Consider the following 18,163-nt stretch of genomic DNA (forward strand, 5'->3'; position numbering starts at 1 on the left):
TATGGCATCTCATATGATGAATAAATTTTATGACTAAATAATAAAATTATGAAATAATTTGTAAATCGTGTGGTTCAGAGTCTAGTATAATGCTTTCAGCCATAGCTGATCAATATTTATTACCTACCGAATGCTAGAAACCGTCTAAGGCACTTTACATATCACCGCCTCTGAACCTCAATAAGCCAGCAGAATAGGTTCCATTTTTGGAAAAGAAACTCCGATCAGATGAATATTTTGTTTTTCCTTTAAAGATGGTAAAAGAGCCAGGGATCAACTTTGATTCTGTCTGATTTCAAATCATACAGGCTTAGTATTCTACCAGATCAGATAAGTAGTTGGAGAAGAGAAATAACTAAACACAGGAAGGAAAAGGAAATTGCCCCTGACTTCTTGCCTGGTCCTTGTCATAGAGGACACCGGGGCTTGCGTTAAGTTGTCAGGGATGCAGGGGGCAAGGCAGAGGGACCTGCCCTGGAGCCCAGGCAACCACCCCTCAGCCTCTTGTTTAGTTCACATGCTGTTCCTCAGGGTATTGGGGATGCAGGACTGATCTGGCCCGGCGCCCCCAGCACGTGTCCTGATGCAGGCACATGCAGCCTCCTTGCCAGGCCCCTTCCAGAGGGACACCCTTGTGACCAGAGTCCACACACTTAACGACATGCCCTTGCACTCATTCTATTTTCCCCTTGCCCCAGGCCTGCAGCCTAGATACTTGGCACTGGAAGGACTGCCAGCAGCAAGACAGAATGGGCGGACAGAGACGGCACTGAATCAACAGCCCACGTGGGAAGACACGTAAGTCCAGGGAGATTTCTTAACTATTTACCAAATAGGGGCATTGTTTATTTTCTACATATCTCCCTAAGAGTCCATTTATGAGCTCCGTTTACGACTTCAAACAGGCGAGCTGGCAGAGGGATGGCAGCGGAGATAAGATGGTGACTAATTAACGGTTTTGCAACAGGTTTCAACACCCAGATCTACAACCACCTGTATTTTTTCTTAACTGCCGACACTTATTTTCAAATACAAACATGCTTTTAAGTATTTTTTTAAATACAGCTAATAGTTTTATCTTGTTCCTGGCACTATTTCTTCTTCTTGATAGGGTTATAAATAGGGTATTCCACTTGGCAAGACTCTTGTCCATGGCATTGGAGAGATGGTTCTTTAGTTACTCTAAGAAAACAGCACATTGTTGGCATATTTCTCCTCAAGCTTTCCTAACATTTAAACTACCATCTGCATACTTTTCGTTTGACTTCACTCTGAAAATTGCCTGTTCTTCTGATACATACCAGAGACTTGGCTACTCAGACATTTGGGGGAAAAAAGAGAGAGAGAGAGAAAGAGAGAGAGAAGAACATGAACAGCATTCTTCCCATTTCTGATCTCAGGCTTTTAATACTTGCAACAGAACTTGCTTTCTTTAAAGTTGGTTTTAATTTTAAGATCGTAGGATTCTGAATAGAGGGGCAATTCAGTATTAATACACAAATCCTGACAACTGTATTACTTTCCTTAGGTTTATGCAGCTGATTTCCTATACTCAGATAAGTGTGTAGAAAATACATGATTCCATATCTTGGCACTGTGTGTGTGTGTGTGTGTGTGTGTGTGTGTGTGTGTGTATTTGCAAGAAAATTCAAATATGAGTTTTAAAAATGCAAGCAATAAAGTTACATTTGAAGATCCAGGGCTAAAAGCCTTTCACTTTTCATTGCCAACATTTCAAGCCAATTTAGATAACTTGGGTGAGTTTGTAAGAGGATTGAAGTGCTAGAAAATACTATTGCTTGAAATTCAAGGCTTTTCATTGTGAGTCAAAGAAGACAGTGGTACAAATAGCCTCTGGTCCTTCTCTAAGATAATCCAGGGCCCCCCAACAGCTGATCTTCACCTTTCCTGAAGGACTACAAAAAGGAAAAGGAAAGGTTGGAGTAATACTTAGAGCCATTATGGATGAATTGCAAAAAAATTCTCCAAAATTAGATTTTTTGGGGTTTCCACAAAAACACACATATCAGTAGCCTGAAGAACTGGATGAACAATTTATCTACATTGGTCATGGTTAGCTGAAGCATCATTTGAATGAATGTCAAGGAAAAAATGAGTTCCGAATGCTTCTTCCCAAAACTCTGTATTCTATTGGTATTCGTGGTTTGTAGAAGAAAGGCCAGGTAAATGTTGGCCCATAACACTCTGCATGGAGATCTATCTGGTGCTCTTCAAACTCCATGTGAGGATTCTCCAACCCCAAAATATTTTAACTTATTTAAGAACGCAGCCAAAGGATCTGTTCTTTCGAGGGTCCAAAAATGTTAGTGTTTCAATTGGTGGTGTTAGGGGCAAGGTAGCTTTGTTATTTTGCTATTATTTTATTCCTTTCCTTTTTCCTTCTTTCTTTTTTTCCTATTTTTAAGAAATTACTGTAAGAAACTATTTATCAAGTTCAGCACCAATTTTTGCTTGTGTTTTGATATTTCGTTCCTAAATCTTTGGGGATTCAATTTCTCCTGGTCTGGGGAAGCTCAGTTTTCTTTGTTTTAACAATCCTTTTGGTCCATGAAGCAAAGGCATGGACATTTCCTACTGACAGAATGCTTTATTCATGATTTAAAAATCTAATGAAGCTGAAATAGAAACAGGATTTTTGAAATGGGTTTGAAGTAATACAGATAAGGTGTTCAATGAACTTCTTGGAGGTTTTCAAACTCCAAGTGCTTTAAGATAAAAATTTGAGGCGAGGGATAAGCCAACATACATGCACACATACACAATGTTTTTAAGCATTGCCTTGCTGCAATTAAATGATTGAATGGTCGCTACCTCTAATAGTCATCCCTTCCACCCATTTGAGGTACTGAACTTAACCATGTTATGTTATCACCTACAGGTCTTGGATTAGCTGTCTCTCCATTCAGCAAAGAATTGAAGAATGGGACACAGAGAGAGCCAGAGAGGAGCAGGTTTATTGTGAAGTGGAGTAACAGAATTCTCTAAAGAGAAGGAGCCCTGAAGCAGGGAGTCCAGTGGGGAAAGTTTTGGCTTGTCCTTTTTATGTTCCCTGGAAGTTCTTCCTTTCCTTATCTCCTCCCCTCCTCATGCTCTCCTCACTATTGTTCATTGGTGTCCCCATGTCCATGCATCTATTTTGAATTTTCTATTGAATCCCCCACTTAGGAGCACAAGTATGGAAGTGTGTGTCTGATTGGGTCCCCTGCTTGTGTCCACGAATGAACACTTTGGTCAACTGGGCAGTCGACCTCACTGGAAAACCCTTTCCATGCTCCTGAGGTCTGGATCTGCCCCTGACGTCCTTACTCACCATCTTGCCCTGGCTGCCTGCATCCTTCCATATCTTTCTCCACAACATATTAACAGAACTGTGATTGAGTTTAGCAAAAATATCTTACATAAGGCACAGTGCTGATAGTGAATGTCAATTAAGAGATGACAGAAAGGACATCATTTTGATACTGAAGGGGTTCATTTGTTGGGAATGACCTTCCTTACAAACTGAGTGTGTGTGAGCAGTTGCCTTTTGAACTCTGGTTCACAGATCAGGCAGTTACAATCTTGACATCATCTCTGATCGGAACTTCCAATTCTTGTACTCTTCCTCCATTTCTCCTGACCTCTCCAAAGAATCTCATTTCATCTCTTTCCTTCTATTAGAAAGTATCTATTTCCCCCAGGTAGGTGTAGAATTCACTGTTAATCTCATTCTGCCAATCAATTCTCTGTTCACTGACTATCCACAATGATAGCCCCTAGTAACGTAAGGCCTTTAGATTAAAATTAAAATTAATTACAATGAAGCCAGTTGCAGTGGTTCATGCCCATAATCCCAGCTACCTGGGAGACTGGGACAGAGGGATCACAAATTTGTGGTCAATCTGGACAACAAAGTGAAACCCTGTATCCAAAACCAAGGGTGGAGACTGGAGATGTAGCATAGTGGAATAGCACCCCCGGCTTTAATCCCCAGTAACAACAACAACAAAAAAACTTAAGTTGAACTATTTTAATTTCTTAGTTGAACCTTTCAGTGCCCAATGGCCACATACAGCCAAGAGCTACCCTATTGGATAATGCTGATGATAAAACATTGCCATCATCTCAGAAAGTTCTTCCAGTCAGGCCTGTTCTAGAACATGGTTAAAGGCTTTCTGGTGGTGCTCCTCTCTGCCTGGTGCTCCCCAGGCCTGCCATCCTCCAACAAATTCAGTGTGCACTGTTCTCTGCATATACCCTGAGCTTTGCGGAGGGTCTCTATGCTATTTCCAAATCTTGAAGCTCTCCAGAAATCATGGTATCGTTCAAGACCTAGTTCCCAAGAATCCTTCTCTTTTCCAGTCAGAACTTTGCCTCCTCTGAAATCCTAGATCACACTTCATACTTTGGTTGTACCTGATTTGTGGTTCTTCTTTAGTGTGTTTCCAACTGTAGTCTTCAGAGACCTTTCTTCCTTGTAACCCCTAGCAGATTCTGTTATTTTTGAGAGAGGTGTGAGGCTCATTCTTTTTACATTTCATGACCTCTATTTTTTGATATTTGCCAGTGTGTCTTATTTTATTTTATTCTCTCTCAGTTTTGAAGACAATAAGGAGGAGCTACAAAATGCAGGGGCGTGGGGGGAAGAGTCACATGTGGTAACAAAGTCTGAAGGAGGAAGCGAAGAAATACGTTTATGTCAACCATACAAAAGGGGACAGAATGAGGCATTGCACATGCTGGAAAAGAATTCTGCAATCGAAGTCTGACTCTGCCCTTTGTTTTATGGATCCGAGTACTTTACTTATCCTCATGATTCAGCCGTATCATTTATCAAATAGGAATAGTACTGTTTACCACACAGGTTTTTGTGAATTTCCCTTGAAGTAACATGCATAAAAGTGCCTCTGAGAAAATAAGAGGGGAGTCTCAACAAACACAGAGAGTCATGCTCACACCTCTCTTCCAGAAAAGACTGGTAGGGAACTGGGAGAAATACACATTCCCCTGCCCCTCACAAGCCCACTTTCTTCGGACAAACCCCACCTACTGATAAAGTTGCAGTAGACTCTGCGAGTTATCCCCAGGATTCTCTTTTTATCTCACAGAAATATTTATGTATCTAGAAGTCTCTATAATGTTTTTTATTCCACCCTCTGGGGGACATAGTTATGGCTGTTGAATGTTTACTTTGCAGGCATTCCTTCTCCCTTTGAAGAAATCCACAAAAGAAAGAGCAAGACGCTGACACGTTTTCAAAGCCATGATTTACAGGAATGATTTCTCAAAAGCAAGTGGACACATCCGAGTTCATCATCAAATAATATTTCTAAAGCACCCTCTAGTGTCTGGCCCCAGGCCAGATGAGTCAAGGCCTGGGGAAGCTGCACACTTTTTAAAAATAAAATGGACTCAAGTCAGCTGCTGCAAATCACGTCTGCAAAGCGTGGGCTGCTTCAGGAATGACTGACTCCCTAGGTATAAGACGGTGCATTGTTTTAGAAAAAAGAATATGATTAGACACACTCATTCTCTTAAATGCAATTCAACTCCTTTTTGAAATAGATATTCAGACTTAACAAGACCAAGTTAAAAACTACTCTGGAAATTAGAAGAATTTAAAATCTAAGTAAATCTTAGGGAGGAAAATTTGCTCTCTATGTGAAAAAATTCTGAACTTGAGGCAAGGTAAGAAGGGCAAGAGCAGAGAGGTGTCATCTATTAGGAATGCAGGACTCACCTGCCAAATGATGATGCTGTGGCTGTTATCCTCTGTGGAGCTCGCTCAGTGGACTCTCAGGGGGTACAGTGGAGAGGGTGGACGCCTGGAATCAGAAGGCCTTGGGGTTGTCCCCAGGCTGTGTGATTTGGAACACATCACACAAGTTTTATGACCCTTCATTTCTTCTCATGTAAAATAGTAGTAATTCTGCCAGATTCACGGAATTGTTTCGACTTGAATTAGTTCAGATACGATGGACTTGTTCCTTGGACATAGTATTTGTTCTGAGAATGTAACTTTTTTTCTAAGTTGTGTGATCAATTTGGCAGACCTCAATTTCATAATATGCACTCCATTGGACTGCAATGGACAATGTGACTCTTGAATGCATTTACTCCCCTCAGTATTCCATTGTCACATCTTTGAGAATGGGATCATATTTTACACGGACTGGAAGAGTCAATTTCGGCATGGGCCAGTTGACTTCCACCAAAAATACCCAATCATTCACTCATTCTTAATTCATTCATTTAATTCTCATCTCCTAAATCCAGAAGGCTCCCTTCACTAACTGGAGATCTCATTAATAAGATAGAGCAGGCAATTTTTATCACCTATAAAAGATCTTTGTAGGCAGTGGAGAAAGAGCACTGGATCATTTCAAGAGGTCACATTGAAAAGAAAATGACTTTTGAACATGGAAGAACTTTGGTCCAAGCAAATTATATTTCAAAGTTTTACTTACAAGTTTATTTATTACTGTGTGGAATCTCACTCCTGTGGCTCTGGTCAAAGAAAATGGGCACACAGGTGTCTGCCTATTTACACAGGCATTAAAAAGTGTTGTAAAATGAGCTTCAGCCTTTTAAGTTACTGTCTTTTCCTTTATAATAATAATCTCTTCAATTTTACAAGGTCTATATTATTTTTAGGTAAGAAAACACTGTAGAGTTCATGTTTTATTGTTCCTTACAGTTGTATAAATTATGTTTGGCCAAAACAAATGTAATTCCTACTGTGTGAACTGGGAACCCCAAATGTTGATTTTCCTCAAGTTATAAACAATGTGAAGATATGTTATACTAGGTCACAATTTTCCAGAGCAGGGCAAAATATATAACTCAGTTTTAATAACAAAACTGCATATATCATTAAAGTTTCCTACTCCACACCAAATGTATTATATTACTGTGCCCAGCAAGAGACATCCTTTGTGTTGACCACAATTTCTAAAATACCATTTGATTGAATGGAAAGCATTTTAACCACTTGTTATTCTTAAAAAAAAAAATTTAAAAATCTCTAAATGCTCATGAAAATTCTGCATTTTCTTTGCCAGTGAATATTAAATTGCTTATTGGTTTGATTACCATAGATTTTGTGGACACAGGGTCTGGGGACAATTGTTATAAACCTTTTCTGACTATTGGATAAATCTTCACACTTTAGCATCCTGGAAGCAGATGCCACTTCTTTGTAATATCAAAGAGTCTTTATAATATATTTTATACATATATTATACATATATTTGTACATATATTATATCAACTTCAAGCTGCTTTGTAATTATTCACTTGCAAAGTTTTCACTCTAAAAAGATTGTCATTCAACAAGCAAGGATCAGCTCACGTACCCTGTGCTCCTGGGATAGTATTACAGCATTAGAAATGTCAAACGAATGAATAAACACTGAAGGAGCCACCACTGAATCACCAATTTAACCAATTTAATCTCATTATACAAATTTTAATTGACACATAATAATCATACATATTTATGGAATACAGTGTGATATTTTGATATACGTTTACAATGTATAATTATCAGTCAGACTAGCATATTCATAATAAAACATCATTTCTTTGTGTTGGGAATATTCAAAATCCTTTTTTCTTTCTATTTTAAAATAGAAAATAAATTATTGTTAATTTTAGTTACCCTGCTCTGTTGTAGAACTCTAATACTTATTCCTGATATCTGACTTAATCTGTGGACCCCGTTCCCAGTCTCATTTTTTCTTTCTTTTTTTATACTGAGGATTGAACCCTGGGGTAGTTTACCACTGAGCTACATCCTCAAACTTTAAAAAAAAAATTTCACTTTGAGACAGGGTCTTGCTAAGTTGCTCAGGGCCTTGCTGATTTGCTGAGGGTGTTCTCTAACTTGTGATCTCTCTGTCCCAGCTTTGCCACTCACTGAGATCACAGGCGTGTTCCACCATGCTGGGCCAGTTACCAACCTCTTTCTATCCTTCCTTCTGGTAACCACTATTTAACTCTATACTTGTACGAGATAAATTTATTTAACTTCCCTATATGAGCGAGAACATGTGGTATTTGTTTTTCTGTGTGTTATGGTTTGTATATAAAATGTCCCTCAAAGACTCATGTGTTAAAGGCTTGGCCCCCAAAGCAGCAGGGTTTAGAGGCAAGGTGTCTGGGAAGTGATTGGATGGATCCTAAAGGCTCCAACCTCATCAGTGGATTAATAATTTGAAGGCATTATAGTGCGACCTGGTTGAAGGAAGTATATCACTGGAGGCACTCCCTTGGGGACTATGTCCCTGTCTCCTCTCGATGTGCTTCTTGACTGCTGAGAGCTGAGAAGTCTTCCTCTGCTAGAATCTTCTGCCTCACTTTAGACAGGCCCAAAGCAATGGAGCCAGATGATCATGAATGGAAAACTCTGAAATCAGGAACCAAACTAAAATTTTTCTCCTCTAAGTTAGTTTTCTCAGGTACTTGTCACAGGGGTGACACTGTATCTGATTTACTGCCTTTAACATAATATCTTCCAGACTCATCTCTGTTGCCACAAATGATGCTATCTCATTCTTTTTTGTGACTGAATAGTATTTCACGGTGTGTATGTACAGTTTCTTAACCATTCATGTATTTCTTTTTCCTGTAACATGCAACATTTTATGAGTGCCTATTAATTATGAGAAGTGGAGATTTTCTTTATGGCACATTGGTGCATGGCTATCACATAATTTGATCAATCTCGCACCTTACTATCTTCTCTTACCCTCCTCTCCTCCCTCTCCCTGTTCTTTTTTCTCTCCCATTGTTCTCCCTTCTGCTTTCATGACATCCTTGTGTCCCCTGCCCCTGAAACTGACTTCCACATGTGAGAGAAAACATGCAATACTTCTGTTTCTGAGTCTGACCCACTTTGCTCAACATGATGCGATTTCTATCCATTTCCTTGTAAATGGTACAATTTTATTCTTCTTTACTGCTGTATATGCCACATTTTCCTTAACCATTCATCTGCTGACAGACTCCTAGGCTGATACCAACTTGACTATTGTGAATTGTGCTGAGATAAATGTGGGTTTAAGGCTTGTATCTCTAAAGAATGTGAATTAAATTCTTTTGGATAAATACAAAGTAGTGACATATTGGATCATATAGGGTTCTTTTTTTTTTTCATGCTTTAAGGAATCTCCATACTGATTTTTATAGTGGGTGTATTCATTCACATTCCTACCAATAGTATATAAGTGTTTCTTTTAACCTGTATCTTCACCAACATTTATTGTTATTTGTATTCTTGATCATGGCTATTCTCAATGTAGTTTTGATTTGCATTTCCCTGATGGCTAAAGACCTGGAACATTTTTTTATATAATTGCTGGTCATTTATAAATCTTCTTTTTTTTTTTTTTGTACCATGGATTGAACTCAGGGACATTTGACCACTGAGCCACATTCCCCATCCCTATTTTGCATTTACTTAGAGACAAGGTCTCACTGAGTTGCTTAGCACCTTGCTTTTTTGCTGACACTGGTTTTGAACTCAAGATCCTCCTGCCTCAGCCTCCCGAGCCACTGGAATTACAGGTGTGCACCACTGCACCTGGCCCTACACATCTGTCTAATGTCTGTTTAGTTAACTTGCCCATTTATTATATATTTGTATTATTACTTTTGGTGTTGAACATATTTTAGTTCTGGAAGTTAATCCTCTATCAGAGAGTAGCTGGTAAAGTAGCTCCCATTCTTTAGACTGTTTCTTCTCTCTTCTGTTTCTTTTGCTGTGAAAAGGCTTTTAAATTAATTTGATGCCATCTCATTTATTAACACTTAGTATTATTTTCTTAGGCTACAGGAATCCTATTCAAGGAGCTGCTGCCTATGCTTGTATGTTGAAGTGTTTATCCTATGTTTTCTTTTAACCTTTGAAGCATCTGGTCCTGTACTTAGATCTAGACTTATGTTGAGTTGACTTTTGTATAGTTTCATTCTTCTAGTTAAGGATATCCACATTCCCCAACACTCTTTGTTGAAGAGACTGTCTTTGCTCTGAAGTATATTTTGACATTTTTGTCAAGAATCAGATGCTTATAACTGTGTGGGCTTATCTCTGTGTCTTCTATTCTTTTTCATCACTCTACATAATCTATTTTTATGCAGTATAATACTATTTTGTTAGTATGGTTCTGTAGTGTATTTTGATGTCAGGTATTTTGATGCCTCCAGCATCACTCTTCTGGCTCAAGATTGCTTTGGCTATTCTGGGTATTTTGTTCCTCCATATGAATTTTAGAATTTATGAATTTTAGGATTTTTTTCCTAGTTCTATGAAGCAAGTAATTTGGTAGTTTGGTGAGGACTGATTGACTCTGTAGATTGCTCTGGTACTATAGACATTTTAGCAAAATCAATTCTGCATATTCATGAACATGGGAGTTCTTTTAATCTTTTTGTGCCTTCTCCAATTTCTCTTTTTCTGAATTGTGTAATTTTTCTTGTAGAGTCTTTTATATCCTTAGATTTATTTCTACATATGCTATTTATGTGCTTGTTTTTAAGTTAGTGGGAGAGGAATTATTTTCCTCATCTCTTTCTCAGTGAATCCATTATTGGTGTGTAGAAAAGCTATCGATTTTTGTATGTTGATTTTTGTAATGCATTGCCAAATTTGTTTTTTAGATCTGGAAATCTTCTAATGGAAACTCTGGGGTCTTTTAAGTAAAGGATCATATTATCCACAAACAGGAATAATTTAACCTCTTCCTTTTCTATTTCTTTCATTCATTTCTCTTGTCTAATTTTTTGACTAAAATTTCAGGTATTATATTAAATAGGGTGGTGAGAGTAGGCATCTTGTCTTGTTCCTGTTTTAGAATAAATGCTGTCAGGTTTCCCAATTCACTATGACTTTGGTTTTTCATAGATAGTCTTTATTATATTAAGGTGAATTCTTCCTATCGCTAGTTCCTTCAGAATGTTTGTCATGAAAAGGTGTTGAGTTTTGTTGAAGGAATTTTTTTCTAAATTTAAAAAGATGATCTTGTGAAATTTTTCCTTGGTTTTATTTCTGTGGCATATTACATTTATTGATTTGTGTACATTGAAATATTCTCACATCCAGAATGAGACCAACTTGATTATGGTGAATAAGAGTTTCAAGTTGTTCTTGAATTCAATTTATAAATAATTTGTTAAGATTTTTAACATCTATGCTTTTCAAAGATATTGGTCTTTCCTTTCAATTTGTTAATACTGATAACTTTATTTCCTTCAATTTGTTAATATTTTAGTAAGGATTTTTGCAATTATGTTCATCAAGGATATTAGTCTATAACTTTCTTTTCTTAATTTATCTGTGACCAGTTTTGGCATCAGGATGATATCAGCTTGTAGAATACCTTTGGAAGTGTTTCCTACCTTTCTATTTCATAGAATAACTTGAGGAACATTGGCATTAGTTCTTTAAAGACTTGATAGAATTCTACTATGAATCAGTCTAGTCCCAAATTTCTCTTTGTTGGGAGACTTTTTATTACCACTTCAATCTAATTGCTTACTATTAGTCTAAAATTAGGTTTCCTATATTCTCTTGGTTCAGTTTTGGTAGTTTGTATGTGTCTGGAAATTTGTTCATTTCTTCTAAATTTTCAAATTTATTGGAATATAAGATTTTAAGATCTCAGTTGCATCTACTGTAATATTTCCATTTTTGTCTTCAACTTCATTAATTTGGGTATTCTCTTTACTCTTCTCTCTTGTTTCCCTCCTCAATTTAACAAAATGTTTACGAAAATTGTTTATCTTTTCAATGAAACAATGCTTTTTTTTTAATCCTTTGCATTTTTTGTTTTAGTTTCTATTTCATCAATGTCAGCTCTGAGCTGTATTGTTTTTTCCTTCTACTAATTTTGTTATTCAGGTGTTCTTATTTCTGTAAGACTTTGAGAGGCATCATTAGCTTGTGCATTTGAGATCACTATTTATTTGTAGGCACTCATTGCTATAAATTTGCCTCTTAGAACAGACTTCACTATATCTTATAAACTCTGGTATTTTCTCATTCCACTTTTATATAATTCCAAATATTTTAAAATTTTCCCCTGATTTCTTCAATAATCCACCCATTATTCAAAAGTATATTAATCAACTCTCACATTATTTGTATAGCTTATATAATTTCTCTTGCTGCCTACATCTACTTTCATTCCATGATTATCTAAATCGATACAAAATATCATTTCAATTTTTTCCAGGACTTGATTTATGGCATAATATATGGTCAATATGTTGGAGAAAGTTGCATGAGTAACTGAAAAAAAAAATGAATTCAGCTGTGATGACTAAAATATTTGGTAGATATCTGTTAAGTCCACTTGATCAATGCATAATTTATTTTATTATTTTTTTGATTCATTGTACACATATGGGGTACAACTTTTCATTTCTCTGGTTGTAAACGAAGTAGAGTCACACAGTTTGTGTAATCATACATGTACATGTTTTTCCTTTCCCCTGCCCCCACCCCACCCCTCTACACAATCCATCCTTCCTCCATTCTTCCTTTACCTCTGCTCCCATTATGTATCATCATCCACTAATCAGAGAAAACATTTGACCTTTGGTTTTTTTGGTATTGGCTTATCTCACTTAGGATGATAGTCTCCAACTCCATCCATTTATCTGCAAATGCCATAATTTTATTGTTCTTTATGTTTGAAAAATATTCCATTGTGTATATATACCACAGATTCTTTATCCACTCATCAATTGAAGGGAATCTAGTTTGGATCCACAATCTAGCTATTGTGAATTGAGCTGCTATAAACATTGATGTGACTGAGTCACTGTACTATGCTGTTTTTAAGTCCTTTGGGTATAGGTCAAAGAGTGGGATAGCTGGGTCAAATAATGGTTCCATTCCAAGTTTTCTAACAAATTTCCATACTGCTTTCCAGAGTGGTTGCACAAATTTGCAATCCTAGCCAACACCTACTATTGCTTGAATTCTCAATAATAGCCTTTCTAATTTGGGTGAGATGGAATCTTAGGGTAGTTTTGATTTGCATTTCTCTTATTACTATATATGTTAAACTTTTTTTATATATCTGTTGATTGCTTATAAATCTTCTGTGAAGTGTCTGCTCATTCCCTTAGCCCATTGACTGATTGGTTATTTGCATTCTTGGTGTAAAGTTTTTTGAATTCTTTATAAATTCTGGAAATTAGTACTCTATCTGAAGTGCCTGTGGTGAAGATTTTCTCCCACTCTGTAGGCTATTTCGTCACATCATTGATTGTTTCCTTTGCTGAGAAAAAGCTTTTTAATTTGAATCTATTCCATTTATTGATTCCTGCTTTTATTTCTTGTGCTTTAGAAGTCTTGTTAAGGAAGTCTGGTCCTAAGGCAGCATGATGAAGATTTGGACCTACGTTTTCTTCTATTTCATGCAGGGTCTCTGGTCTAATTCCTAGGTCCTTGATCCATTTTGAGTTGAGTTTTGTACAGGGTGAGAGATAGGAGTTGATCAATGTATATTTTAAATTCTTTGTGTTTTATTGGTCTTCACTCTGATTGACCTATTAGTGAGAATGGTGTATTGAGACCCCAATACTACCATCATTTCATTAGTGCATATCAGTTTCTTAATGTTGAATAGTTTACTTTATAAAATTGGGTCCACTGAAATTTGGTATAAATATTTATAATCATAATATTCTTTTTGAGTTGTTCCTTTTATCATTATGTAATGGTTTTATTTGTCTCTTCTAATTTTGACTTGAAGTCTGCTTTGTTGGATATGAGCGTAACTATTCCTGCTTGCTTTTAGATTCCATAGTTTAGAATATTATTTCCCATCCTTTCACTTCCAGTCGGTTAATGTCTGCCTGTGAGGTGTATTTCTAGGAAACATCATACAGTTTGGTCTTGTTTTTAAACCCAACATGCCAATCTATGCCTTTATTATTTTTATTTTTTTAAGATTGAAAAAAAATGTTTTTCATTTGTCATATAACTTTTTCATTTTTTAATTCAAAATATTTTACTAAGCATCAAGCAGAACAGTTTCCAATCTTTTCACTCAGAACACATTTATTGTTGAAAACTGCCCTGAATATAATTCGTTTACTTAGTCTTTTTGTCAAAAACTCTAAAGCTGTCAATTGGAACTTCTAATGAGTATGAGATGACCAGATTAAATCCTTATAACACAAGTTTAAAGACTGTTTAATTTGTGCATTTTAACTGTGGAGAGTCTTTGGCCTCAGGTTGACAAACATCCATGTTTGCACATCCACAGAGCACACAAACAAAAATAAGTCATAAGTATTGTCATATAAAATGCATGGTCTCACCTGCTCAGGGGAATAGTGCCTAATGCACATAAGCACATATTGAAACAAAGAGCACAGAAACAAATACAGATCACTAAGTGACAAGGAGAATCAACATGGAAAATGGAAGTCATATTTATTTTTAGGTCCTGTGCCCTGGAGATGAAGTGAAAAGGGCATTTGTAAGGATCCATTGACCAGGTGGCATCCAGGTCAGGCAAGGAACACAACTAGATATCAGTTCAGGAGGGAAAGGATCTCCAAGATTAGAAAGAACAATAATAACTGAAATACTGGGCCATAGACCTACTGACTATTCAGAAGACAGTGGAGTGTTACATTGGGTGAAAATATGTAATCTAATAAGAGACTGCATAAAACAAAGAAAAGAAACCTCATTCACCAAGGACAAAATGCCTTCCCCAGAGCAGCTTCCACATGCTCGCTGTGGACGATAAATGGATGAGGATCACTCCGCAGTGTTCCCTCCACCCTTGAGGCACTAGGCCTTTGGAATCAAGTCCATGAAGCAAAAATCTTCCTTAATGGAAAGTGTCTCTTCTCCAAAATATAAAACAAAAACAAAACAAGCAAAGAAACTCAAAAGTAAAAGAGCCATTGGAGTAAGCCTTGACTTCTCACATTTCACAAGCATAGAGTGTCATGCTACTGAGACGGGGTCTGTTTCATTACTCACACTGATTCAGTACTGCAGAGTGTAATAACATGCAGCATATCATGCTTCTCGTATATCCACCCTCAAAAAAGGAAACCCAACACAAAATATAAACCTATCCCAAATAAAAGGCAGCACCAACTTAAGGATCTACTGTAATATTAAAACACTAACCTAGCGTATTTCAACACTTTTCTGGCTCATTTACAAAATACCCACACTATGTAATGCTTTGGAAACATTACAAATGTTGCATTCAATTCTTCTTCTAAGGTAGTTCTTGAAACAGTAAATTTGCATATTTTCCTACACTCCCAGGGATGGGTAGTTATCATCAAAAGCCTAACCCTAAGCTCATCCTCTGATTCTCAGATGATTGTAATTGTTTCCTCAGATCAAAACAACCTAATCAAACAACTTAAAGTTGTACAAAAATGAAATCAAGGGGAAAGAAAGACTCTGTGTCATCACACTAGCAGCCTAAACTTTGCTACAGAAAAAAAAAAATTTGTTTATCAAAGCTAAACGCATTTTATGTAGTACTCAAGAAATTAACAGCTCATAAAAACAGGGGGAAAATTTTAGGTGGAAGCTTAAAACTAACATCAACTCATTCTCCAATAAAAAGTTCTTCCAAAATTCCTTGTCCTCAAGGAGTGATGTTTGGGGAAAATGTCTCTGGGGAGCAACCATGTAGGCCAGACCACTCTTAGGTGTGTGTGGAGGCCCAGGGAGTATCTTCAGAGGCCTGCTTGAGGTAGGCCAAGCAGCCCAGGGCCTTGGGCTGGCGTTGTGTGCTGTGACTGACCTCCAGCACCTGCTGCCAGTACCTCAGCTGTGTCCAGTGCTTCTGGACCAATATGTCTTTGGCAATTTATTCCTTAGATCTGAGACATCTTAGCTCTTTGATTCCTTGTCCTTGTTTCTGTACATAAAACTGCAATCCTTTCTTAGATGAAAAAAAAATCTGTTTTGCAATATCTAGAAATTCAGGGTATTTTATATCGTTCAATTATTTGCCATTTTATGTTATCTTTGTAACAAAATAACTTACACAAGGGGAAGGAGAAAGGACAAAAATTTGGAAAGCAGGTCTGTTTGTATCAATTTAACTAGCAAGCAAAGAAAAGCAAACTGACAGACAATACCATTTCCTTCTTTCCAGATTTAATGATAATAACTAATGATGAGTAGAGGGGGAAGCTCTAATACAGATGAGGTCATAAGGAAACAGAGGCAAGTTGAGCGTGGTGGGGCACTACTGTAAGCCCAGTGGCTTGGGGGCTGAGGCAGGAGGATTACAAGTTCAGACAGACTCAGAAACTTAGCAAGGCTTAAGCAACTTAGCAAGACCCTGTGACTGAGTGGTTCAGTACACCTGGGTTCAATCCCTGCTACAGAAAAAAAAACAAATGAAAGAAAGAAAACAGAGGCATTCTTATCCTGCTTCCCTGAATGGGTACTGGAACAATATTAAGTTTAACAACAAGCGGATATTTTAAAATATTCATTCAATTAATATTACTTCTGTTACTCCATCCATAGGGGAAAATCAGAAATGTAGACAAAATAAATGCATAAAGCAGAAAGCAACACATTATTTGTAAATGTGAAAGAATTTAAAAGTGGGATTGTGATTAAGTAAATTATGATTTATTCATATTATGTCATATTATTCAGCCTTTTGAAAGGTTCTTAGGGAGTTTTAAAAGTGTTAGCTATTTTTTTGGCATAAAAATAAGGTGTACTGTCATTATACAACATGATTTCAAACATATAAATATTACATGAAAAAATTCTGCTGTTACAATATATATTTTAAATTCTGTATAATTTGTATTTATGTATACATTAATATTTATTAAATATTTACAATACCATTAAATATACCTATATATTTTAAACATATCTATATTTTTTTACATATTCATATATTTAAAAATATATTGATACATAATTTATATAAATATATAAGTATATATTTATAAAATACATATTTATAATATATATATTTTATACTAAAATCTATATCTTTTTGTATAATACCTATTTACACAAATACAAAGAACATATAAATATATAAATAAATGATATACATCATATAATAGATATGTTTAAATATTTAAATATAAATAATATATAAAATACATTTAAATATAATGATATTTAAATATACACAACATAATGAATATATTAAAATTAAATGCATGTTAACACTTATTAAATATATATACTTAACTTTTTATTTTAAAAATTCTTTTTAAGTGTTTTAAATTTTTAATTGTGGGTGAAAATATACAAAATAAAATGCCATCTCAATCATTTTAAGGGTATAATTCAGTAGTGGTTAGTATATTCACAAATTTTCCATAGGTGAAACTATATTTATTGAACAACTTCCCTTTCTGTCTTTTTCCAGCCTCTGAAATCAATATTTTACTTTCTGAATTGATAGAGTTAACTACTTCAGATGCCTCATATAAGTGGAAACATGTAGTGTTTGCCTTTTTCTGCTTAGTTTACTTCACTTAGCATAATGTCCTCAAGGTTCATTGGCACAGTAACATGTGACAGGATTTACTTCCTTTTCAAGACTGAATACTATTCCATTACATGTTTTGTTCTGTTTTCTTTGTTAGTTCATCTGATGATGAACTTTTGGGTTTCTTCTGCCTCTTGACTGTTCAGAATAATTCCTCCATGAATGTGGGATTGCAAATATCTCTTCACGATACTGATTTCAGTTTTGTTGGAAACATATCCAGAAGTAGAACTGCAGGATCATGTAGCTCTGTCTTTAAGTTTTGAAGAAAAATGTCATTCTGTTTTCCATGGGTCAAACTTAATGCTCGTAAGTCTTGGGGAAGAAGAGGAGATCAAGTAATGACGTCGAAAATAGACTCAGTGAAATAATACTGAAATAATACAGAAAACTGTCCTAATCTTGGAAAAAGGGATGGACATACCCTGGAGGCATTTAGAATTCTAAATAAACAGGACTGAAAAAGAACTTCTCCATGGCATGTTATAGTCACAACCTCCACCATTTGGAACAAAGAAAAACATGCCAAGTCACTTTTACATGCAAACCCATCTGAATAACAGCAGATTTGTCAGAAGAAACTCTAAAACTAAGAAGGTCATGGATTGATGTGTTTCAAACCTTGAAATAAA

At 36.1% G+C, this 18,163-nt stretch overlaps 1 long non-coding RNA gene across 3 annotated transcripts in view; it reads left to right on the plus strand.

The window, feature by feature from the left end:
* The first annotated feature begins 667 nt into the window (after positions 1 to 667).
* LOC124963381 (uncharacterized) overlaps positions 668 to 18,163 on the plus strand; it is a 54,042-nt gene continuing 36,546 nt past the window's right edge. Inside the window, exon 1 of one of the 3 annotated variants that reach the window (XR_007104720.1) lies at positions 668 to 798. This is a non-coding gene — a long non-coding RNA (uncharacterized LOC124963381). The remainder of the gene's footprint in view (positions 799 to 18,163) is intronic. The other 2 variants (XR_007104722.1, XR_007104721.1) reach the window with 2 other exon arrangements.

The sequence above is a fragment of the Sciurus carolinensis genome, chromosome 13 (assembly GCF_902686445.1).
Source record: "Sciurus carolinensis chromosome 13, mSciCar1.2, whole genome shotgun sequence".
Lineage (NCBI taxonomy): Eukaryota > Metazoa > Chordata > Mammalia > Rodentia > Sciuridae > Sciurus > Sciurus carolinensis.